At 40.6% G+C, this 27227-nt stretch overlaps 1 protein-coding gene across 4 annotated transcripts in view; it reads right to left on the bottom strand.

The window, feature by feature from the left end:
• Positions 1-27227, bottom strand: part of NYAP2 (neuronal tyrosine-phosphorylated phosphoinositide-3-kinase adaptor 2) — a 134806-nt gene that overhangs the window by 86890 nt on the left and 20689 nt on the right. Inside the window, exon 1 of one of the 4 annotated variants that reach the window (XM_063166824.1) lies at positions 11486-11627. The exons of the other annotated variants lie outside the window; for them this stretch is intronic. The gene's annotated coding sequence lies outside the window, so the exon portion shown is untranslated. Of the gene's footprint in view, positions 1-11485; positions 11628-27227 lie in introns of those variants that run through there. 4 annotated transcript variants of the gene reach the window in all.

Below are 27227 nucleotides of genomic sequence, written 5' to 3'. Positions count from 1 at the left end.
GCTCCCTACAGAATGACCACAGAGCTCTTACTGCACTGCAGTAATGGCTATAAAATATTAGCAGTGTTAAGTAAATTACAATATATTATATGAGAAAGGCCTTCCACCAGGTAACATCTGGGCCTCCAAACTATTCAGTACAGGCCTCATTACTTGTCTCCAACTTATTTTAAAATCATTTATATACTAAGACTTAATTTAAAGGAAAAGGAAAAATAAATTCTAAGAGTTTAATCATAGCTAAAAGGCTTACAGCATGCACATTTTCTTCAATTTATTATTTAAAAAAAGCAGCAAAAATTGACTGTGGTATTGAAAGGGCAAGAGAAAATTAAGCAATACCTCATCTACTACTTCCAACTCAATTTTAAGCACTCTGGGCCTTTTCATATAAATGGCAATTTTATTGCTGGCATTAGAGAAGTAGTTATCCTACTCTCTGAAAATGCCTACCACTTTCTGAGCAAGTCTGTGGAATATGTGTAAATGATTAACCACAGGCCAGGTCAGCTCAGACACAGAGCAATTACAGACTGGTGCAGAGCCCTGGAAAACTTTAAAGCCACAGGCCAGCAGAGGCTCCTGATTGAGAGACGCACACTAAGCCACTGGCCAGCCACTGCTGCCAGAACAAGGTGGTGTTAACAGCCTCTTTCCTGTTCCCCTGCACTGATTTTTTTCTCATTTCCTGAGGCAAGCCCAGTGTGCACACACCCAGCAGGCATCACAGCCACCCCCAGGAGGCTCTGCTCTCCACAAGAGCTGTAACAGCCCAGGAGCATTTGTCAGACCAGCCAGCCTGAGCAGAGGGAGCCTGGCTCTAGCCCAGTCATGCCTTAATGAGAATATCATCTCCCCTATTACAAAAGACACCAAATAAAACTGGATATTGAGGACTCATACTGTCACGAGAGGGAAAACTGCTACTAGATATTAGCTTATCACTAGGTATCCAACCAATTTCACAGAAGACTAGCAGCATCTCGTTAGGTTTATATATATAAACTGTCATCTGTTCAGTCCATTTATAAAATGTGGGAAGGCAGCAGGAAACCTAAGGATTCATGAGGAGTTCTTGGAGAGAAACATCCACTGCTCTCTTTGTCATTTCTCTCAGCCTTTGATTTTAGCCTCATCTTTTCACAGTTCTTTGTCCTCCTTTCTGCATGCCCCCTGCTCCAGCAGGGCCACTAGTCACCCTGGGTGCTCCATGTTAGACACTGAGAGAGCTTCTGTGCAAATGTTCAGCACCAGCACCACTGTGTGCAGGCTCTGACATTTTACACCACTTGCTCTTAATCTAGGGACGAAGGCAAAGGATGGCATGAGGTGCACAGGGGAAAGCAGAAGCCACCCTACAAAGCTTGTTGTGACAAAGCAGAACTGGGCCCACAAGTGGAGCTGCAGGTCAGCAGGAGGGCAAGGACTTCAGAAACCCCACTGAGTACACAGGATCCAGCTATGGGCAATCCTGTACAGTGATATAGTCTCAGGGACTTGCTCTACTTTGGCCTTTCCTGATCATTTCCTCTTGGATAGCTGCTGTTGCTCCATTTCAAAATTTGATAGATGATGCAGAACAATCAGCTGAGCCAACACCTGAATTCACATGCCATGGTTCCCAAGGGGCAACCTCAAACCCAGAACCACCCTTTGCACGCTTCTGCATTTCTCTGTGTGCTTTGAGTTTCACCTCTGAAATACACAGAAACACTGGTCTGAACAGAGCTTCAGAGCCCTCAGAGAGAGGGGAACCACAAGGTACCACACATCAACTCAGGAAGGAAATGTTGAGGCTATGATGACCCCTCCAATACACTCTTATTTACACAAGTGAAAATGGTGGTTTCTCAGAAGACGACCAAGTCTTTGGCCAGAGAGCACAAAAGGGGTTTGCAGTGAGGCCACAGACCTGGAAAGCAAAGCAGAATATGTTCTTGGCTTATCTACAGCTGCTATCTCATTATTTCCCACCTTGCTGTCCAAAGTTCCCCAGCACACTAGCAGGAGAAGCAAGTCTGTAAAATAGAATATAAATACAAAAAATGATAAAATACCTCATGTTGTCAATGCGATTTAGCCCTTGGCCAGCAACCTGTGAACAGATTTGAGTAATTGGACAATCTGTTCATAACAAAAGACATGACAGACAGGAATGCAGGAGTGTGTCCAGTAAACATGGTGAAGTGCCAAGGCTAAGGGGATCAGTAACAAATGGAGAAAAACAAGTTATTTTGTTTTCCACAAGCCAGAGAAACAGGAAGAGGAAGATGAGGAAGAAAGGGAGAAGTCCTGCCCTGATCATAGCAGATTCTTCATGGATGGCTGCATATTTGCTGCACTGCAGGTACACTTCCACATAATAAACCTGAATTCATTAATACTAAATATTTACACTCAGCTTGTAACTCATCCAAAAAAGCAATTATTATACATCACGTTGATGGAGAGAATAAAATCATTAAAATTTGGATCACTCACACAAGATACTGTGTCAATGCACAGTTAACAGTAAAATCTCTAGTAGAGTGCATTCAGTGGGAATAGTCCAATGCTTTCTAATAAAGCAATGCAAAATCTGTTTTGCTGTAACACTGCCCCGGTTCCAGGTGGGATGGAGCTAATTTCTTCTCAGTAGCTACTGCAAAGCTGTGTTTTGGATTTGGAATTATAATGGTGTTAATAATACAGTGATGTTTTGGTTATTTGCTAAGTTGTGTTTAACCTAATTCAAGGACTTTTTTCTTATCTCATGCTCTGCCAGTGAGGAGGTACACAAAAAGCAAACAAAAATGAACAAAACCCCAAAAACCTCCCCAAAACCAAATTTAGCATAGCTTAAACTAAGAAGCAGCTCTTGGGACTGAACTTTGTAATATTTTCCCAGCAGCCCTTACATGTTACAGGTGTCATTTGTGGGGAACTAAAAACACAGAGGTGAGCTGGTAGCAGCAGCACCTTTCACCTCATCATGACAGGTGAGGAGAGGCTATACAAGAAGAGACTCTCAGTGCCCATCCTCAGCCTGTTTCCAGTCCACTTGAATATCTTTGAGAAAGGGCTAAACAACAGAAACTCCTTGGCTGGAAATGAAGAGCAGAGCAATCAAAAGTCATACCCTGAGATGTGACAGTCAGAGTCCTCTCTTTCTCAAATAGCACTTGTCAGAGATTAACCATGTGGCCTTTTAAAAGGCAGCACATTCCCTCCAGAAGTCACTGTCCATGCTGGATATGGCTTCCAGACAGCACAGAGGCCTTGGAATCAAAGCCTGGTTGGAGATTGTAGGTCTGTCTTGGAATAACTAACAGCTACTTAAAAGATATGTAGGCTAAAGCACAGTCCAAACACACTGGAGGAACTCTGATACAAGCCGATGACAGACACAGGTTCTAGGGGAAGTGGCTGTCCAGTTTGGCACTGGGAATACATCACTACAACATGACCTACACAAGTTGTGGGTGTCCCTTTGGATAACCCTGTATGTAAACACATGGTGCCAGTGGTAAAACATCAGCTGGCAGGATAAACTGTAAAAGACATAGTATTAAATCAGGCATTTGCAGGGCTCAGGTCCAAAGATACTAATCCTTTCATCAGGATTCAAACTGGCAGTATTCCATATAGGAAGACATTTGTTCTCTCTCTGGACTGGATATAAAATTTTTCTGTTCTAGAGAGCAAACTTTCTTCTATTCTACTCCCAACTCCACTTCTGAGGAAAGGCATAAAGCCTTTTTTGCCTTCTGTGTGTCTCAGAGTGACCACAAGTGCAGTGACAAGGCAATGACACTATTTGGGGAGGTGTAACGCTCAGATATGACTTTGCATTGTGTTTCACAAAGCCCAGCAATGGTACAGGAGCGTGCAACATGTTTGACCCACACTAGGATCAAATATCCTCACTCACTGTGTTCTGATACAGGCCCACCTTAGTACATGACTTGATCAGAACCTTAAGTTCACAAACAAATCCAAAGTTTGTATTTAGATCTGCTGACATGGGTCTCTGTGACCGTGTTCACAGGGGTCTTAGGATGAGGGAAGAGATGAGGATCTGACTCCATGTGTCAGAAGGCTTGAGTTATTATTTTATGTTATATATTACATTAAAACTATACTAAAAGAATAGAAGAAGAGATTTAATCAGAAGGCTAGCTAAGAATAGAAAAAGAAAGAATGATAACAAAGGCTTGTGGCTCAGACTCTTTGTCCAAGCCAGCTCACTGTGATTGGCCCTAAATTAGAAACATCCAACATGGGCCAATCAAAGATCCACCTGTTGCACTCTACAGCAGCAGATAACCATGGTTAAAATGTTGCTCCTGAGGCCTGTCAGTTTCTCAGGAGGAAAAATCCTAAGGAAAGGATTTTTCATAAAAGATGTCTGTGACAGGTCTCAATGCTGGCACAACAATGGTATTCAAAATTTCTTTGTTTGGAAATAATTCCAGCATTCTAGATACCACATCATGAAACTGCTGACTTTTTTTGTAGCGACGGCCATTCCCTCACAAAACTTATCTGCAACAAGCAGTTCTCCAAAACTAAAATTGCCATTCTGATAGAGAAAGATGATCTGAAAATTTAAGCCAGACAGCAAGTAAAACCAGTTTGAACTACTTCAGAATATTCAGTCTGTGATCATTCCCTTGAGTCTCTGTTTTACCATTTTGTTTATTCTTAGGCTGAGCCTGAGAACTTATATCCGTGCTTAGATCAAATTGTGTCTTGCTAGATTGGGCAACCACATATAGGAAATATCACTATATGTATAAACAATAAAGATGTCTTACAAATTTCTCTGCTCAATTCCTATGCACTAGGATATTTACAAGGTGGCCAGAGCCAAATAAGTCATCATTTTCTGTGGTAGCAATAAAAGCATTATCATTATCTTGAAGGTTCTATTTCACTGTAATACCATGGGAAAGGAGTGAGATACTACCACTGAAAATAAGCAGGTTTATTATTTATGGACGTGCTTCATTGATCCAAACACAAATCACAGTTCAGGTTTACCCTGCTGTAAAAAGCCCAAGGAAGTATTAAATGAAAGGTTAAAATAATGCCTGTGTTATCTCTCAGGTAATTTAATTAATTGTTGCAAAGAAATTTCTCCAATTCTGTGTTGGCCATCATATATGCTAAGTGAAAAACCTCAGCCTGTGGATTTCTATATGTTTAAGCAGAGCATTTTCAAGGTCAAGTTTTTTCTACTAGTATGTGTTAATGCATCTTATAATGTATGAAATACAGTTCAGGCAACTCAGTCTGAAAATCAAATCACTTTTGCTACACATACTCCCCAGGCCAAGATGGTAAGGTTTTGGATAATAACTATGCTTTAAAAATAGATTTGCATAATTTAAAAATAAAATCAAGGCTTGATAAACTGTGTCTTACCAAAAGGAGAAAATTACTTGTTTTCTAAGGAGAAAACTACTTGTGAAAGCATGATGTAAAGTATTACTTAGCAGAAACCATCAAACAACTGTCTATTTCCCCGATGTTATATAAAGCACTTTTGTGCACAATACATAAAATGGCATATTTAGCATTAACATCATTATTGGAACTTATGGTCTTAGGATAGTGTAATAAGCATCAAAATCCATGGCCTTAATAACTTTTTATCCATTAATTTCAGCTCAAAAAAGTGTCATGGAATCATGATAAAACATGTTTACTCTTTTTTCAAAGTCAAGTAATCCCTGTCTTTTCAGTTTTTTCTTGTGTTGCTCCTAGATGGAGTTACCTTGTCAACAAAGTGTCATAATATTTTTTGAAAGTATTTGAAAATAATTTCCAGATATGTTATTTTAGGATAGATTACAGCACAATAAGCCATTCCATTGCCTTTGTAAAATTATAGCAAACTGTTGTAAAGCCTAGCATATCAACGAGGCCTGATTGCACACTGCAGCATTTAGCAAGGGGATACATCTCATTTAGCCATCTCCAACAGGAAGGTGAGGAGGATGGGTGAAATAACTCACTCAAGCCTCCAAACATAACCCACAAGCTCTCACCTTGTTTTTGGACAATCGAGACCCTTTCCTGCCAGTCTGCACCATACAAACCCCAGAAGAAATAAATGGCCAGGGGGAAATGTCAGTGAGACAAGCCAAATAGAGCACAGATCTTCACAGAATAACAAAAGCACTTGTTCCATATGAGCAACTCTATTTTGCTAGTTTAAGTGGCCTGAAGGAAGGGGAGCTGGTCAGGGAGTGGAGTTCAGTGCAGCCTGGGAAAGGCAGGGAAAGTGATGAAACTAAAGGGCCTGCAAAACTGGTGCAGTAGTGCATGAGGCTGTCGCTGGGAAGGGAAAGGCTGATAGCATCCTTACCCTTTTTACTCAGGTGTAGAAATGTCCCCCTAGAATGGGAATTTTGCTTTATGATGGAAGGAAATCCCTCTGTATCTGTGAACTGCCAACTGCCACCAGCTTTCTGGGGTGCAGCAATGCAGCTCTGAGCCTTGCCTCCTGCCCAGTCTGAGGTCCTTGGGCAATCAAGCCCCACAGGTGAGGTGATGACCTACTTGAGGAGTTGGATCTTCTCATGAAATAGGAGCTTCCTGTCAGGAATTTCCTAGTTTTGTCTCCCCAAACCAACCTGCAGTGAAATTATGTGCCTAATTTCTGATTTTTTAAACACTTTAACTCCCTTGTCCTTCATAAAATATCTCTGACTGACCGATGTATAACCTCGGGTTATTAGGTAGATTCCTAGATGACAAATGCCCAAGATTTATCTTTAATCTCAAGGAAAAGAATAGTGACAGAGCTTTTTAAAGATTTTCAGGTAATTCATAGAGACATTACATCCCTCATTACAGTCATCTTAAATGCAGCAGAACTGACTGACTTGGAGTTCCTGGAATGAAATGAGATACAACCTAAAGCATGCTGAACAGCCCTTTCCTAAGCATCTCCCATTTCCTACTCAGCCTCCTCAGACAGGTGATAAATGCAATCTCTCCATTTATTGGGTCATATTTCATCAAACACAAATGTGTGTGTCACTGTACATCTGTGAGTGCCCTGCATGGCCTCTCCAGACTGTGCTAATGGGGCTGCAGCACAACAGAACCTGCTCAAGCCTCTCTGTTAAGCACAACTTGGGACAGCAAGGCATGCTGACACAGGGAAACAGTTTAATCTGGCATTTAATTCAGGGTCTATGCAGAAAGATAAATGATCCACTTCAGAAGACCTCTCTAATTTAATTCTCAGCTAAACAGGAGAGCAGTTTCTATTCTTTTCTGATCTCAGAGATCCTGGAGTGAGCAAATCCCTGAATCAATATCAGCGGTAACTCACCCCGGTCTGGTATTGGTTCAGACCTGGTTCAGGGCTAAACATTAGAAAATACTCCCAGACAGCAAGATTCCAGCTGGGATGGTCATACCAGACATCCAATACATTGTGTTGCTAAATCAAGCAAGCTAAAGTCACTTTTATTTCTATACTGCTGCAATTACTCTTAAAGGTTCTGACACCCATCCTACAGGCCATGAAAAAGCAAGAACCCAGAACTAGTCAAGAACACAGCAAACCGCCTACTGAGAGCCTCTGAATTCTAAATCAAAAATCTCAAAATTAAAAGTAAATAGCTTATGAACTATTTAGCAGCTCAAAGATTAGCCACAGAATTATCCAAACAGTTATAACAAATTTATAAATCTATGAATAAAATCATAAGCCCCCCTTAAGCAATTTATAAAGCAGAAAAACAACATGTCAATTATTTGCTGCAAAAACTGTTTTCTACTTTAGCTTCTACTTAAGTAGCTGCAAAAATAAGTAGCTTAACAGCCTCCAACCATGTTAGTTTGGCACAACAGCATTTAAATATAACTCTTAACAAAAAGAATTCATGATTTAGATTCACTTTCATTTCAGAAAAACAAAAGAATATACTTTTTTTCCTGTCTTTACATTTATAAAGTAGAGGGCATGGACCTTACAAAGAACAGCCTACAGCATGCAGATCTGGACTGAGGAATTTGCAGAAATGGCCCAGTAGTCCCAGGCTGATCACTGGGAATCAGTGAGAGTCAGCTCAGGATTCAAAAACTACTGCCTATCAAGGATGAGATGTTCATTGGATGTGACCTATTTCAAAGTTCAGCAAGGTTCAGATACAAATCCAAACTTTGTCTCAATTGTGAAAACAGAATAAAATACTAAACCCAAACTCATTTCACATCTGGTTAAATGTAAGTTTTGGGCCCGCCCATCAAAAGAAACCTCTTGGGACAGAAGTACAAAGCAGAGGCAATAATGCAGGACTGGGTGCTCTGATAAACAGAAAAATTGTGAAAATAGATAGGAAGCAATGAGGAATTACATCAAGAAGTAGCCGAGCTTCACTTAAGAAAAAACAGCTGATTTCAAAGAGAAAAATAACAGCAAAATGAGCTATGTGGGCAAACCTGAGAGAAGCTTGATAACTTTCAACACTTGTGACATGGTATTCCTATTGGACAGATCAGCTCTACTACTTTTGCCTTACAAACTGAACAATTCCAGCTATAAAAATGAATCAGTTTATTATACATGCATATTTGTATGTAAAAAAGGTAAGAATATGTAGTTATTTTTCAGAATATGGTCAGATCTATGGTTCTGGAATTGAATAGCTGATAATATTTCTATGCTTTAGATATGCAGCAGAAAACATGTGGACTGATTTTACTTAATCAAACAATTTAAAGTTTGAACTGCTTTCTCATTTAGCTAACAGCATATAATAACCATTAGAACGTGCCATAAAGTTATCATCTTATGTGCATGAATACCATACCAGAGGAAATGAAAGCATTCCAGATTTACACAGCCATTGAGAGGAAGATCAAGTCCACAGTGTATAAACATTAAAAAGACCCTAATTAGAATCAAGTTTTTTTGACAATTTTATTTCCAGCTAATTAGCACTGATGTTTTAGTACTAGGACCTGACTGCACTGTGTTCTGCAATAACGATGATTCATACCTACATTCAAATAAATAATTCAGCAAAGAAAGATGCATAGAAGTGCTTTTGTTTATAGTGCTGTCAAAATGAAATACTTGGGAAAAAAAAAATACATGTTAATTGTCATCCAGTTTGAACAGGTTGAGACTAGACTAAGTGCTATTTACAGGGAATCAGCTGCCCTGCAGACTGGGAATAATTAGACACCAGAGCAGGTTCCTTGCAACCTGACATGTAAAGGCCAATTTCTACTGTGTCCACACACTCCCACGCCTGCAAGCACTCTGTGTACAGCTGGGAGACTGCAGCTACAACTGTGGCATAATGTGACATATTTGGGTGGCAGCCTAGCCCAAAACTCTCTTACAGGGAGAGGAGGTTCTGCTGGCAGTATGGGGGAGAGCCCTGCCCCATATCCTGTGGGAGAACAGGGTGATGCACTTGCACAATCCAGCACCCAAAACCAGAGTCAAGTGCCAGGGCTGTGCTCCACCCTGGGGATTCTGCCATGCTACCATGCAGGGAATTTTGCTGCCAGAATACCCCACACCTGCTGTAAGACTGCAAAGATACATGGAATTTTCAGGTAGAAACACAACAAAATAGGATCACTGTGTTTGGAAATGGATATTTTCACGTCCAAAATCTTCTGTACACATGCAAAACTGTAAAGGTTACACGTACAAGCCTTAATATTCAATGCAGAATCTGTAGGTGAAGCAGCCTGGAAGTACATTAACCACAGAGAGAGACACTTCACAGCTAAACCTCAGAAATATATTGACAGTAGGAGGCAGGGAATCCTAAATCACACTCGTGCACAAAAGAGTTACTACATCTAAGGTCATTTTAAGAAAGAAACGATCTCTAGGCATGGCTGGTATCAGAAATGGAACAGAGAAAAAAAATAAAACATCAGAATAGTGTAAGATTGCTATGAAGGAGGGGACAGGCTATTCAAAATATGGAAGACCATCCTTCATCTCTTTGCTTCACCACACACACTGCCTAAGATTGACTTAATCCTTCATATCATCTTTACAAAAGCATTCATCCTTTGGCTCCTGTCCTTCCACAGCAGGTGCCCAGGCCATTCAAATGTGTAGTTCTGGACATTCAAGCCATGGGACTAAAATGCGATGGGTCATGGAGGGGCTGCCCCCTTTTGCAGCTACAGTGTTGGCATCAGGGGCACTGTGGATCAGAAGTTGCTCCAAGCAGCAGCATTCTGGTACTTATACATCCTCAGGAGAGAGGGGCACTGTGGTTTCCATTGGTCCTGTTTGCTAACAAAACCAGTGTAACAGGTAACCAGCAGCTGCTGCAAAATGGAACCATATTTTTTACTCCAACTTTCTATCACTGTGTATAAACCATCTCAATGAGTACACACAATTGTAATGTCTTGTTTTGCTCCTCTGTAAGTTGCAGTGCACTGACTTCAGCTAGAGTAACAATCCAACATGTGAATACCTTGGAGGTTTCTTTTCCCTGCTCCCAGCCCTGCTTTGTGCCAGATTCCCAGCAGATGTAGGCTAGAGAACTTCACAGGACTAAAAGAATGATGCTGACTTATGGCAGCTAAGGATTACTGCTCTGTTAAGTATGAGGAGGAGGAAAAGGAAAATTTATTAGTGCAGTTACTTTAAAAGGCCAATTACAATTTTATTAGAGGAAAAGCTTCAGCAGTTTTAGTTATTTACAATTTAACAACCATGCTATGAATTTAATGGATATAAACTTCCCCCCCCCCAAAATAATTAACACTATAAACAATAAAAATGAATTGAGTATGGATCAAGACAGTTTGGAGTAGACTTGGTGGTATTTTCCATTTAGTGAAGCCTTTATTATTACCACTTTAATGACCTGAGCTTACACATTCTGCTTCCTTTTACCATATGTCACTTTTATTCTGGCCCTTTGGATACACATGTGGAAAAAGAAGGTCTGATATATACTGGAAAAATAAAGTCATTCAATTAATTAAAGCCTGTGTTTTTACATTGCTATCATTCATGAAGTGGGAAATAAAAAATAGATTCTAAACAAATAATAAAGAATCAACAGCATTAATTGGACCTTTAATAATGAGTGACAGTAATAACCCCAGAGAATAAATTCCATTTTAACCCTGTTAGATAAAAGCTGATGCAATAAACTTGTGGTTTTGGTTCACTAGTAGAGATACCTCACCTGGTATCTCACCTGAGGACAGTAAACTCCCTGCTGAAGTGTCAGAAAGGGTACCAGATTTACATGCAGTGGCTGATTCTGTTGGATTAAAGCAATTCAGTTCCTTCCTTATTCCCAGAGAGCTGACATGAGTAGCCAGAGTCTGATTTCACACCAGTTTAACACATCAGTAACATTTCAGTAGTATAATTCAATCACAAACTATGCCTTCACTTACACAGATAGCCAGCCAAGGTGAAAAATCAGGCCAAAAAGACAATTCCAGAAGCAAGGTTGCTATTGCCTGGAGAGAGAAAGGCACATACCTCCCACATATCTGTGCTCCACAGAGAGATTCCTTTCATCCATTCACCCAGAACAAGCAAACCCACAAATCGAAGAAATTAAGCATTCTGCTTCAGGCTTGGATCCACAGCATAGCTGAGCTAAGGTGCATCCCCTCTGCCATGGACCTATCAGCAAGAAGCTCCTACTGCCTCAGGGGAATAGGGAAAGTGGGGCTAAGACAGCTCCACCACACCCTCACCTACCTGCTGCACCAGCAGGACAGGCAGGACCAGGGCACAGCAGGACTGGAGCCAAGACATGAATTGGTTCTGCTCTATCCCCCAGCTAAACTACTTCTCCTTCCCCTGACTTATTTCTGTAGCTGTTATCTAAGCTGCTAGCCCAGGCTTGTGTTTTGGTAACTCCATCATGGATTAGGAGGGAAGTGAAGGCATCTCAGCCTTGTGAGATGCATTTCTCCCCCAAGCAGAGCCCTTCCCCAAGCTTCCCCTGGCAGTGCTGCACAAAGCAGCTTAATCCCTGAAGGGAAGAAGAGCTTCCAATCCCCAGCTCTGAAGCAAAGGCACATTTATTTTGAGCAGGCTCCAAACACTGCAGAGCTCCATCCTTTTTTTGCAAGATCCAGTCAGTTGTTAAAACTGACTGGTCCTGGCTGCTGGATTCTGCTTGCTTGCATTTTACAAAGCAGCCATGGCAGCTCCTCATGTGCTCCTCTGTGCAAATGTTAGCAATTACAGCTCACACAGACATGAAATGTAGGTATGCAGGCTTAATTAGAGCTAAAAAGATTTAAAGACAAATATTTTCCTTAGAGAAAACCCATCTGAAACCATACTTCAGACACTTGCTTGGACAGGTTCTTTGTGCTACAAAGAGTTATCCACACTGCACTGTGCTGGAAATCTTTAAGGAGAATAAAAGAATCAAGAGCTCAGAGCAAGCTTTAATTCCAAATGCATCACTGATGTCTATATTCCTGTGATCCCTTGACAGGTTTCTTTAACCAGCCAGCTGGGATTGCAGCCAGGCCAGCAACATTTAGTTCCAGACTGGAGGAAAAGCTCTTTGCACGTTCAGCCCCCTGCTGTAGATCAGCAGCACTAATAGTTATGGCTATGTTATATATAACAATGAATTAGAGCTCAAACATTAACGAGCTTTTAGCAGATGCATTCATTAGACCCTGCTGCAGTGAGTCTGAACCCAAGCAAAATGCTGAGCTGCCTGCTGCAGTTCTGTACAGTCTGCTGTCATTTCAATAATAGGAGAGATATTTTTGAACACCTTTGATCAGGCTTTTTTTTTTTACTTTTTGCAGAAATAGCTGAAAATAAGGAGTGTCTAGGTGCCATGTCATCCTTTCCCCTCACCTACCACTTGCACTGACTGATTCCAGAGAAGAAATTCCTTGGCTGATGGCAGAAATCCTGTCACTTCATCAAAGCTGGTGGCACAATCTGAGTTTACACGCTCAAAAATTTAACTCAGTAAGGATTCACCTACCATAGCAAAATGTGGTCCTGGATAGCAATTTGCTTCCTCTAGCTAAATTAAAAATCCAAAATCAAATTTGTTTAAAACATAAAAGCAGAAAATTTATTTTCTTGAACAGACCCCATGTGGAAACTTCAGAAATCTGAATTTTCATAAGTAGATTAACTTTGGCATCTCCCACCATGAAACCAGAATATTTAAATCTAAAAATAGTATACTAAAGCTGTTTTAAGTTGGATAATTCAGCCAGAGGTGGCTTTCATTTCATCTAGCTCTACCTAATTTGCTACAGCTAAAACCTATTTGAGACATGCTGAGCAAAACAGACAAGCAAAGCATCCCCTTGTCACAGCTCAAAACTCCACTTTAAATCTTGCAAGTCACTGCACACATCCTGTCCTATATTTAAAAGGTCACATTTGACCAAGCTATAATTAATCATACATCCTCACAATTTAATCAATTGGTAGATAGATTATACTGTTAGCTTTCTGTAGCAGCATGAAAAGCTTTTTGCCTTAGTTCAGCTTCTTTCCAACAAAGCAAGTCAGTTTACAGCAGAAATGTGAAAAGCTAATGCTCATCTGTTGGAGGAGACAAACGCAGGAGATGCCTCTTCCTTTTGTTTTCCTACTTAGAGATCAAGGAGAATGTACATCGGTATGGGGAGCCTGGTGTTTAATTATACAATAGCTATGGAGAGATAACAATCTCTTTGAAGTGCTTTAACTTCTGTGCCACTTTCTCAAGTGCAAAAGGAAGGAAGATACTTATCACTTTGAATGATGCCAGCTTGGATGTGGGGGAGGAGACAAGGAGGAAGAAAGTCACACTAAGGAAAATATATATTCAAATTGATTAATAAATGTAAACACATCATTAGATTAAATAGCAGGTTAGTTTCCTGACAGGTAGGTTGTCAGGAGGAGAGAAAAGAAAGAGAAGGAAGATCACAAAACCCAAACAGGTGCTAAAATAGTGGAGCTATTTGGAGCTCGATTCTGTTTCTATTTGTGTGGGTGAGAATCTTTCCATCAACTGGATGCAGCAGGAGTGAGCCATGGGTTGTTTTCTGCAGTTCTTTAGGTCGGTATCAATTAACCAATTCCTACTTTATTCAGCTTATACACAATTAAAATCTGGATTTAAGCCACAGAGCGATTCATCTCTATCCAGGATTAGGTCTGAAGTCCTTTTTTGAGGGATTTCTTGTTTCAAGGAGGATATTCTGGTCAGGAATAGGCAAGGATACCTTTGCGCTACCTGCAGAAATATTCTATTTTCAGCTACCAAAAGAGTAGGAGTAATCAAGAGGGAAAATTCTGTAAGTGCCTTGAACTGATCAAATCTGGCAAAATAAAAAGGGATAGATTTTAGATTAATAATTTTAGATTTTAGATTATTGAACAGGGAAGGCACACTACAATGAAAGTTTCTCCTTCCACCACCATCCTTTATAAATGGGTACTCTTAGTAGGTAGACTATAAAATCTAAAATAAAACTTTAGCAAAGAGAAAATCTATACCAAGAAAACAAAGACAAAATAAAATTATTTCCATTCTCTGTTATTTACTGAGGGATCAGAAGTGTCCAGCTGTGAATTTCTCTGTTCAAAAACTCATAATTTTTTAGACATAAGGACAGCAGACTTTAATAAAAAAAGACAGACTGATAACCTAGGCAATGAAAGTGTTGCCAGTTAAATTACACAGTTGATTAGTACCCATTAAAGCAGAGGGAGAGGGGAAGTATGGTAATTTAAGCATAGTGTGTGAGAAGACATATAAACTGGTTCCCTTTTTGAGGGCTCCAGATCTGATCACATAATCTCCTGCTATTTCTTAGAGAATTTTGGCCCTCTCCATGACACATATATTTATTTAATCTTACATACCAGATGTATGATATACAGGTAAGCCCATACATATTTTAAAATTAACTGTTGCTTAATCTAAAATAAGCTTTTTTATTAAATAATATATAATTTCCATATGGCATATGACACACATGGTTTGATTATCATAGCAATAACTTCCACTTCTCTCTCTGTGTACTTGCAAATACTCCCTAGAGACCAATAAAAGGACATATGGCTTAATGGCATCTCTTCAACTGTAATCATTATTACTGGTACATATTAAAGTATTAAAGGTGAACTGAGGGCTTGTCAAAGATCAGCTGTTCAATACAGACATTTGCTTTTCCTTTCAGACAAAAAGCCTTTCAGTTGGGCTCATGTTACAGTTTGGGTTAAAAACAACTCTTTTATTTGGAGGTACAACAGAAATTTCTTCTCTGTAAACATACACAGACAAGTGTGCTCTGTTCCTACCTTGGAAGGTTTGCTTTTGGAACTATCTCATTCCATTCCAGCAGAACAACTGGTTACCTTCTATTTGGAAAACACAGCTTTATTTCTGTGGCTGAGAGACAGGCAAAGCATGTAACAGGCAGTGAAAATTGAATCCAGAATTAGAGCTTCAGTTCAATTTTTCCAAATTCTTGAGAGCTGTCTGGATCCAGAGAGTTATGACTGTAGGCCAAACATCAAGGTTCAGTGCCTAAACTCACATATGGAATATGCTTTTAATTTAGAAACTGGGCCAACATCCAATGATGGCAGCGAGGACACTCAGTTCTACTCTCCTTCCCAGGGAAGAACCAGTGGGTGTAAATGAGGGAACTGTTTGTACTACAACAATTGCTGTCTGATGCAATGATGGTAAGAGGTCACCAGCTTGTGTCTGATAACAAGTAGGGATTTTCATCCCAAAATTACAGCTTTACTTGATAGCTGAGTCTCCAGCTCTCATCCTAGCAGGTCAGAGGCATCCAGACCCGCTGACCAAATCATCCAGACTCTCCTCCCAACACCAAAAATCCACCCAGAAACAGACCCTGCCTGGGGATTGCAGCTTGAACATCACATATCTCATGTGTGATCTTCAGCTTAATTCTAGCAACCAAACAAAAGCTCAAACAGTCTGTTCCTCATATTTTCTCTGCAGCTGCACTCAATACCCAGGCCTTCAGAAATGGCATTCAAGTGTGAAGCACAAGGTTGGTTTAATCTTCCTCAGAGCTTCTGGATGGTGCAGTTGTACAAATATCAGACAACATTATTATTTATTGTTTTCCAAACAGGAATAATTAGGATGTGTGTGTTTTTCTCATCAAGATGCACATTAGTAATTCTGGGACTCCACCACATTTACCTTTGTGCATACACAAAAAGTGGAGTTGGCTTATCACTCCAGATGTCTGGTGCAAAAGACATCTGATCCCAACAACAACCAAAGACCTGGGACATTAAACATGCAGATGTAAGTAGCAGTTTTAAACCATATTCTACTGCCCCTCCAAACAAACCACTTTGAATCACACTAGAATTAACAAGCTGTCAACCCAAGCCACTGACAAAAAGGCCTTTTGCATCAAAATTTACATCTCCACAGCTGCTTAAGGAGTACCTTATTAACTCTTTTCATAGCTCATCTCTCTGTCTCTAATGAAAACTGAAAACTTGGTTCCTGTTGTTTCCCTACAGGTAATAAAATTATATGGCTTCTGAACTTTAGCCTGTCTGAGAATCTGCAATTAAGGAATGCTACCTTCATTTTATACATAGAGATTTTTCCATTATTAAAAATTGAAAATCAGTCTGAGACTCCTAAAAGGATCAGCAACCTCTGACCCAGCAGCTTTCAGCTTAAGGTGATGAAGAATAGAAGCAAGCAGCCTCATCAGGAGGTGCAGAGGATACACCCCACTGCTCCCAAGGAGGCTGAGGGAAGGTCTGCAGGCAGGACACTCCAGTGCTGCTGCCCCAGCATCCCTCACCCACCTCCATGGCCCCATCATGGCACAACCACAATGAGACACGGTCACTCCTGCTAGGAGCTCATAGTCTGGAGATAAGAAGCAGGCAAAGCAAGGGGGGAAGCAAAGGAAAACAGGCTTAGTGACTTGGTTCAGGTTTCATTTTCTAACAGCAGAGAGAAAAGAAAATTGTTCTCTCCAAAGCCCGACTTTGGTAACTTTTTGTCCTCCAAAGTTCAAATGAGTCTCTCCAGCCTTCTTCCTCTGGACAACAGGATATCCCCCTTTAAGCTCTTGTCTGACTTATGAGGAGCTGAGAATTTATTTACATCAGTTCAAGTCCTCTTGCTGGAGACTTTTGAAACATATATATAATTTTCAGATCTTTTTTACTGCTTGCATCTCCTACTCCTCACCCTTTCTCCCTTCCTCAATATCCACCTCTCCTGCAAATCAGATTTGCAATTTTCACAAAAAGGAAAGCAGCAAAGAAGCACATGCAAAAATTCTGTTGCAGGGAGAAAATAAAAAAGCAAGCAAACAAAAATCACAAACAGGAGGAAGAAAAGACAGAGTTAGGAAGAAAAACATTTTCCAAGAAAACCCGTGCAGAACCAGACAACACTTGGTGTTTGGACTTTCAGTTTTAAGCCCAACTGAACCATCTCTCTGTGGCCTTCTGCTTGAAGATGTAAACAGCTCCAGCCCCAACAATGCTTTTGTGTAAAAATCAGCACTGGCAAAGCATATCAAATATTTTTTGTCTCACACAGGAAAGGATTCCATTTGCTTTGGGAACAACTCAATGTTATCTACTACCATCCAACTTAAAAGTTTTGTATAGTATGAAAATAAAACCAAACACCACGCTCACACACAAAGAATAACAAGCACAAAACAACTCACGGGTACTCTATAGGCTGAAATTTGTTTGCACAAATTATTCAGTGAGCCCTTATGAATAATGAATGCATTGTGGAAGCCACGACTAGCTTATGAATTATTTATTAACTGAAATATGGGCTGAATTTGTCAGATAACCTTATTTTCCACAAATCATTCAACCATCTCCTACATTAAATGGTACCAACTGGTCTCCAAATAGCCCTACCTGCAAAATATAATCTTTGTTTTCTGTGGCAGGAGAGGAGCTTTTAAAATCAAATTTCTGGAGACCTTCCATAATATTGTCTGTCAAAGCTTTGCTCAAAAAACAAGTAATTATCCAGAACCAATATTAATGCCATCCTATATTTTAATTACCAAAGGCTATAATGTGACAGCTTGGCACCTATCCTATCAATCCCAAGTCTGAAAAGAGAATATGGGTGGAAATTACCTACCACATAATACTTTAGGAATAGTCCTGCCAATCACAGTGCCTTTAAAAGGAGTCATTATTTTTGAGTTGTCTGGGAGAGAAAATAACTAAAACACCCCAGTAAGTGAATGAACATGACCAGAAATTTAAAATATTTAATTTTGAAATGTTTTAAAATGCTTGGGAAATTAATTCAAACTTGACATTTTATAACATAGCCTCTTTTCGTGAAGGTGTTGCTCTATAGCCTATTTAACCAAGGACTCTGAAAGTAATTTATCAGTATGTGTAAAAATCTTCCACATGGGAGGTACTATTGGTACCTGGAAATCGTCCTACTGGGTTGGACCTGAAGTCTCTTTGATGGCACCCAAACTTTACAGAATCTTGCAAGAAACCTGCAGCAAGCAGCCAGCTCTCCATCACGCTGACAAACATCACAAGAGCAAGCTGCTGCTCTTGACCCAATTCCTGCTTGGTGCCAGAGGCACAGGGAGGCGTTATCACTGCATCCCTCCAGATGCAGGCACCGCGCATCCCTGTTCCTCCCGCAGCACTCACGAGGCACAAGGAAGCTCCTCTCCGTGCCCTCATTTCCCGAGCATCCCAGCGCCAGATGAAACTTGACCGAGCGTGAAGGAGGGACCATCCTCTCGAACAGCTCGGTGCTGTTACAGGTGACCTCTGCAAGGCCAGCGTGTGACACAGCCCTGCCGTGCCGAGCGCTCCTCGCCGTGCAGGCGCCGCTCCACCGTCGCACGCGATGGCAGCAGCGCCGGCCGGGGCTGCCCGTCCCCGGCCTGTCACACCTTCCAGGACAGCCGGGGCTGCCCGTCCCCGGCCTGTCACACCTTCCAGGACAGCCGGGGCTGCCCGTCCCCGGCCTGTCACACCTTCCAGGACAGCCGGGGCTGCCCGTCCCCGGCCTGTCACACCTTCCAGGACAGCCGGGGCTGCCCGTCCCCGGCCTGTCACACCTTCCAGGACAGCCACAGAGTGCAGCTGCCGCCTGCATCAGCCGAAGGAGCAGCTCAGACGGGATTCCATCCCCCCTGGGCTGGAGCAGCCCCACACAGCAGAAAGTCGCTAATGATGGCGGTACCGGGCTGGGGAAGGCGCTGATTGCGCCGTAATTGTTGCTGGCTTAAGCAATTGTAAGGAAGGATTGCTGCAGCAGTGCCAAAAATCCTGGGGTGCTCGTGACCTTTTGTTGTGCTTGCTGCGGTCTCTGGCAGCTTCAGCAGCGCGATGGCTCATGGCAAGCAGCAGCTACTCAAGTATTTGTTCGGGGTACAAATGAATAATGAACAGGAGATGAACCAGGACCCCATTCTTACCCTAAAAATGTCAAAATGCAACAGGCTACTCACAAAAAAAAACATGCAGAGATGAAAAAAATAGCATTTCCCCAGTGGTTTATTGCAAATCCAGTTCAGGAATGAGTTCATCCCAAATGTTATTCTGGTAAATAAAGGAAGTTGAGCTAGATTTATGTCAGCTTTCACTGCCTCAGGACAAATTGTGAACTTGGGAAAAGTGGGAAAACATGCTAATTAAAGATCTATTTATTAATAGACCCAATTGGAATCTATTTCTAGTTTCTCATCTGGACAAATACAATGAAATAAAAGAATGAAGAAAATGTACCATTTTCTGCAGTTGTGGGTGCTTCATTCTCTTTTTCTTTATAGCCACTATGACAATTCAACAAGTATTCTACCATAGCTGAGATGTGGTTATTGCCATAGGATGTGTTATCAGCATGGCCAGGAAATGGTTCACTTGAGGCAATTAGAACTGACATACAAGCCTTCATTACAATTACAAAACTGGGAGGGTTTATGACCACACAGGCTTTTTTCCTGTGTGGATATAGTGTGACCTGACCACAGAGTCACCACACATTCCCATTAAAAATCAACAAAAAACAAATCAAAAGCATCAGTCTCCAAGAAAGAGGATAAAGACTAAACTGTCTTAACAGTTTCCTCCATGAATAGGCATAAAGGCCCTAAAACAATAGCAACACAGATGATACAAGTGGAAATCCCATTTTATGAAAAACAGTCACTACCTGTCCCTTGTTGAGAAGACCTCTCTCCTTCTGATGCTTTGTGACACTTCATAAATAAAAAGAAAATAAAATTTTAATAAAAATTCAGAGGCTGAGAACTGAGAAGTCTACTTCCAAAATTACTTCCTTTAGGCTGAAAATTAAATATTTAATCATGTATGCAATAAGATTCTAAAACTGCAGTGGGAGAAAACTGGCTAATTTTAGGATTAGGATAAATTTGCTCCTGGATGCTTCACCAGATTATGAGAGACATTTGTTCTAAAAAATGCACCACTGCATCTCCTGTTCCCCTTCTGTGCTCAGGTGAGTGGGCTCTGAGTGCATCCTGTAAAAGCCTTACCCACCACAGGCTCAAAATGCTTGGATTAGGGTGTTCCACTGTTTCCTATCCACACAGAGAAAAAGATGAAAAGGACTGGGAAAAGAGATTTGCATCTCTTTCAGCAGAAAATATTGCAAAGAGACAAACGAGGACACAGCAGTGAAAGCAAAGCAACTACAAAGCTTTAGGTGAGACAATCAGAGTATGAATCATCTGAGGAACTTTGCCACTGCTTGTCAAACAAATTATTCATCAAATTACATCTGCTGCTCTTTGACTGGTTTAAATATCCCAAGCTTTAAAAAGCACAGTAGTAAACCAGCAAGATTATATATCTTTTTATCATGTGGTCTCACAAACACAATGAAGAAAGTGGAAATTCTTGCAAATTGAAGATGCCACTGAGAAGGCTAAGAATCAATTTTGATTAAACAACCTGAAATTTATTTTAGTTCAAACTAAAAATTGATCAATGCTTTGACTTCACAGAGAAGAGGAGAAAAATAGCAGGCAATGCATTTCTTTGTCAAGCTGCCATTTCATGTTCACCCTTCTAAACCAGTTCCACTCACCTCAGCTACCTTAGGGCTATTGCAGACTTTTAAACCAACAGCTTTGGCAGGTCTGCACCATATGGGCACTGCACCCCCTTGTAAATTCTAAGTTACTTACAGCCATACAGTAAATATTCAGGCAATCCTGCTCATCCAGGCACCTTCTGCTACAACTTTAACACCTGGGTCATATTGGTAGAGACATCCACATTGGGGCATAGTGCAAAATTTGATCTGAAAATGGCTGAATCTGAGCCCCATCTGCTCATGGACACAGCTGTAGTTTGCAAAGCTAAAAGATCCCCAACTCAATGAACCCAAAGGTGACTGTTGTGTGCTGTGAAACCTTGTCCTCACCAGAACTGCAGTGCTCAATACACACACAAAACTGCCAACACAACAACCAATTCATCTAAACATTGCAGCCTGCAAGTCTCCTGAAGCACTGGGATTGTACAAAACCAGTCTTTCTTGGAAAGGCTACTTTAGCAAACAAGCATCTCAATTTTTTTTCATGCGTACATCTGCTCTCCTGTGTTGATCTACATGATTAAAAAATGAGAAAAATATAAATTCAGGTATGCAAACAGTTATGTTAACAGTCCTGGACTTAGGTCAGAAATCAAGGCAAAGAACCAAAAATTAAATGTTTTAATAAAACCAAGTTCAATTTTCTCTTTCAATGAAATTAAAAGGCCTTCCTCAATGCACAGCTCAGCACTATAACTTGCTAAAGAAAGAGTAATCTTAGATCTTCTTAGAGATCTTACGCTTCTATTTTTTTTTTTGTTTTCCTGATAATTGACAGAAGGTTCTCGTATGCTACAGAGTACACAGGAGAAATGATTTCCAGTTCCCAAACCAAGAAGTGGAAAGGCTGAATTTTGGGACTGCAACTTGCTAACAACACACACTTACAACTAATCACCTTGTTCCTTTTGTTTTGGCAGAAAACAACTGAGAATTCCAATTCCTCTGCTGCCTCTCTCTGTTCTCCTATTTCTGCTTCACTGCCTCTGGTCATGGAGAGATTCTTCTAGCAGGTTGACAAGCACTGTGGAACAAACGGCACCTTAAATCACTGATGGTTCACAAAGCACATTGAAATAAACATGGATCAACCACTTTGGCCTTCAGATGATCTCAGTCTGTGAGGTGTCTCTTCACTCAGGCCCCCTTTTACTGCCCTGAGACTGCTCCTCATGCACTTCACGGAAAGCCAACACTGGCACATTTTCCTGCTGTCATCAGCACAGAAAGCACAGCAAAGCCACAGGACAGAACACACACAAAGGATCTGGAGGTCACAGCCTTGCAGAGACACCAGACATGGGTGAGTATTTTAAGGAAGCAGGCCTAATGTTTCCAGTAGGTTGGTTGGTTTGGTTGGGTTTTGGTTTTTTTTTTCCATCCCACTCCTACATTTTACCATATTTAATCTGGAATCTCACCTTATGTGAGAAGAAGATGAAAGATGTTGCTGAAAGCCAGGCCATCTGCAGCCTGTGCCACTTTTGGTAGTGTTTTAGGTCAAGAAACAACTTAGAAGTGAGAATATCCATTGAATCCATATTCAGCGGTCACATTTGAAGTTTTTAATATGTACATGTTTCAACATGAAGTGACCTTTAATTTCAGTATTTTAAAAATATATATCAAAAGAAAAAATTTGGACTTGGCCTTTTAAATTCATTTCACAGGAAAAAAAAACAAAACAACCAACCAACTGTGATTCTGGTTTTAGTTGGAAAGTAAAATTCAAAAAAATGCAGAATTTCCAACAAAACAGAATTTTAAAAGTCTACATAATGCTTTTTCAGTTCCTCAAAATTATTTTGTAGGAGGAAAACATAAGTGGGAAGCAGAGAAAAAAATTTCTCATGGCATACATAGTTATTACTTAATGATCTGTAGAGCAAAAAGGCACAAAGGCAATAGGTGCTGCGTTATTATTTGATGCATTTGGAGGTATTAAATCAGGAGAATTCTAAACACTTGGAATATTTTTACTTTTGCATGATTTATCTTCTGTGCCTTGCTTTAATCTCATCTTCTGACCACCATTCTTGAGTTCAGTAAACAGGGAAAATTGTGGGGATCTCTACCCACAGATTTCAAAGCAGGCAGCTTCTCACTCTCAGCATGTTCTTGCCTGCTGCTCAGATTAGAAATGGAAAAAGCAACATTATGCAATATTTCTGCTAGAGTACACACAGGCCTAATATGCTCTTTAGGTGTTATAAGAAAGCAGGAGATAGACTGACAGAAATTTCTAGGGAAGGTAATTGTTTGAACAAACAAGAAACTAAGATGGAAAGAGAAAAATTATTCCAGCCTTAAATTTTTCCCTGATATTTCATCCTCTATCAATAGGAGGAAATAAAATAATCTCCAGATGCTAATATGGGTGTACCAGCTCTTTACTAAAAAGGCAAATATGAATCTCCTTTCCTTTTACATGGCAGCTCCAAAGTTTTGAAGGCTAATATGCTGAGAGCTATCATATTTTATATAGTAAAGATCATTGCACAAACACTACTGTAAGTAGTCAAAGCTGTGCTCCAATCACCCAAAAGCCTTCTGATTCTTGTACCAAGTATATTCCCTTAGTTTAAACAGAACCTAGTAGCCTCCAACAGACACCTGAGCTCATCTGCAATGCTTGTTCTATACAGAGTGAATAAGGATTGAAAGAATGCTCCTGTAGTTGTATTTTTATTTGTACAAATGCCTTTCCTCAAGAGCTGCAGGCCCATGCCAGGTGGCAGCAGCTCTCTCCTGGAGCACGGGGCAAAGCTCGGCTCTGACACTGAGAAAAGCCACTCTGCCTTGTGCCCCAGGCTCGTGCTGTGATGGGACCTGCAGCTGCCAGAGGACCCCAGCTCTGGAGCTTTCCACCCAGGCCACCTCTGGGTCACTGTCCCCCAGCCTCTGCAGTCTCGCTGTGTGGCTCAGGGAGCAGAAAGCACCACAGCCCTATTTACATGCACACCAGCCCCTGCATGGCAGTAAACCCCAGTTCTGAGCAACTGCTGGTTATTCTGCCCCATAAAACACATCCAGGACAATGACTGACAGGGACAGAGCACTGAGGCTGGAGCTCAGGTGAACATCTCTGCTGGTCATGTGGAATTTGACCTCGCACCATAGAAACCCTCCAGGCAGGTTTACTACAGCTCTGTGAAATCAAACAGACACACTCAAGTACCAAAAAAACACAACAAATGTGTCAAGCATACTAAAGGCCAGCAGGCATACTGACAGATTTTTCCACCAAAAGCAGAAGAATTTTATTCTGTCTTAATGCAAGACATAATTTTATAAGCCAACATATGGAATGATAAAATACTTCCTAAAAATTATTCAAAAAATAATGGCAAAGTGTTGTTTATTTTCACACAGAGGCTGAACTATAAGCCATTTAATCACGGAATTGACCTTGCAGTTGGAGGTTTAGTGAGACTGTACAGCAGGAGATGTGCTAGAAAAAACAATGCTTGCTATGCACTACCTCAGGAACTGGACTACTGTGGTTAATGTGCGTGTGTGTGCGTGTGTAAACTAGCTGTTACACACAGGCTCTGAACAATTTCTTTAATTAATAAAAAAACACAAACAGCCATATATTTCATTAAAACAAATTGTAAGGTCTCTTTTGCAAGTAGTATCAATTAAAACCAGTAAACAGCATCACCTTGTGTCAATAACAGCACTAGAGTGTGCATTCCAGTCATTCACAAGGCACTTGATGATAGAAGGTCTACAATAAATATGCAGTTCTGATGGCCTTGCCATTAAAGACTGAAAATAGCTTTTTCCATCCCATTATTTACATGAAATGGACAAAAAAAGGTTAGAAATAACCAACCTCCCTTTCTATTTTGCTGTCACTGAATTTCACTTGCTCCCATATGCTCAAGCATTTCACTTGCTCTCAAAGAACACCCCAAAGTAATTCTGAAAAATTAAAGGAAAAACAATATAGAAAAAAGTTATGAGATTCTGTACAAAGAGGAGGGAGAAATTTACTGATTCAATTATTTTCCATCTCAACCGTTGGGCACCCAGAAATTAAAATGTATAAAGGAATATAGTTTTTCTTACCCTATTTTTCCTGACTATTCATTTATTTTGAAGTAGAGCAAAAGTTGTCAAATGAAAACAAACCAGAAAGTTTGCAGCAAACCCCTTCATGGCATGGCATTTCCTTACATTAAGGACTTCTGCAGCAAGACAGATCCCTTGAGGTGTCAGTGTGGTCACAAGAGATCACAGGGGATCACAGACTTCACCCCCTCTCTTTAGGCAGTACCTTGGTGTCACACGTGGGAGCCAATTGCAGATCCCTGGGACCCCGTGAAGAGAAGAAGCAACCTCCAGAAAGCCCTTGCTGAGCTCCCATGGCCTGAGACAGCCTTCCAGAGCAGTCAGAAGGTGGCAGAAGGAAAACTGGGACTTCATCCTTTAGCTACTCAATAAAGTCTTCTGCTGCTGAATTTCCACCTCTGGAAATTAAAATAGCCTATAACCCAGGCCAGTGTGCCTGCAGTCTTCTTGCTTCTGATGCAGACTTTAAAACATGGATTTCATCAGAACTAAACCAAAACTACTACTGCAGCCACAAGGATCAGAGAATGAGCCAAAGTGACACTGAGGGGCCAAAGCTGTCTCCCTAAAACTCCTGTGCTTCCCAAAAGAGCTGGCTCAGAAGGTAGAGGCCATCAGCCTCCACAAGGAAGGGCCAGATAAAGTTGCTCTGGGACAATTTTACTGGGGCAGCGACCTGCAGTTTGGCTTTGCTAAGCTTGGTAAAACCATCTACATTCATACATCCCAATGAATTTCAGCAAACAGGAAGATTCCCAGCTCTTGCTGGGGTGAGGTGCAGAGGCCAAAGACCACAATCCAGGACAGCCTGTCTCAACCTTTCCAGAGTAACATCCCACAAAAACATTAATGCACCTGTATGGACTTCAGCACTACACTCTCAGAGATCCTGATTTGAGCTCACTATTGGGCTGATGAGAACTGCTTATTCCTCAATTTTACAGTTAGGGTTTCACATTGGCTAAAAATATTTTTTTCCATTAAAGAAAGAGCAATGGAAGAAGTTACTATTCTGAATACAGGGGAGAAACCTCTGCTTCTCTCTGTTTACTGCCATATTTAATTTACCAGATGCATGCCTTAAAAAACAAGAAATTTAATAGCTTAGGATGGCATAAATCTTATATAGCCATTGTGACACCAAGAAATAAAAACTTAATTGTGGCACAAACTACGTTTTCACCCAATGTTAATTGCAGTATTTATCTCAAAGTGCAAACCAACACAAAACATTTTAGAGAAAAAGACCTAAGAAGAGTAAACAACACATGCTGGTCAACCTTACATTAACATCAGCATACATTAATAATGGCATCATAACACAGGAACACTGAATGCTGCTACTTTTAAAGAATGGATCATTTTCAAGCAAGCACAGTTGTTAATTCCCTTACTAGAAAAACCACATATTTCTATACATTTCTTTTTTCAGGTTTTTTTTTTGTAATATCAGTTAAAATGAATATTTGGAGAGTGAGAGGGAAATGACAATAACGGATATTAGACATTTAGGAAGAAACCAGAGGTCAAAGCTCTCCTGTCACTTCCAAATGCCCTTAAAACTGCATTTGACAAGAAAATGCATTCAGCTTATTTTGTGCATAGCTTAGAATTCAGGGCAGCCCACAGCTCTCCCCCTTCCAAGTGTTTGGAAATGGTAAACAAATTGGCAGATAATTACATTCCGTCTCTTAGCAACCCTAAATGTCTTGCAATGAAGTTGTTGGGCTTTTTTTCTGATGTGTGGTTGTAATGACATTATTTCCACAAATTTTAGACCCATTCCAACAAACCCACTTCATACAGAACCTCCTATATCAGCGTTCAGTTTAATGGTAGCAAAGATCAGCTAGTGAAAGCTACCATCTTGTTTGTAATCTCTTGGGAAGACAATTCACAATAAATACATACTGAGAACAAACAAATGACTAAGTAGGAAGAGGCTAGTCAAAATATTTTGTCATGAGCCTAAATAGCCTTCTCCACTGCCATAACTGCAAACAAACAATACAGAAACCTGTGGTTTAAACTCAAACCTTTAGACAGCAAAGTTCATTAATTTAC

The sequence above is a fragment of the Melospiza melodia genome, chromosome 12 (genome assembly GCF_035770615.1).
Source record: "Melospiza melodia melodia isolate bMelMel2 chromosome 12, bMelMel2.pri, whole genome shotgun sequence".
NCBI classification, from domain to species: domain Eukaryota; kingdom Metazoa; phylum Chordata; class Aves; order Passeriformes; family Passerellidae; genus Melospiza; species Melospiza melodia.
Note: the sequence above shows the minus strand (reverse complement) of the source record. Positions and strands in the feature narration are given on the sequence as shown.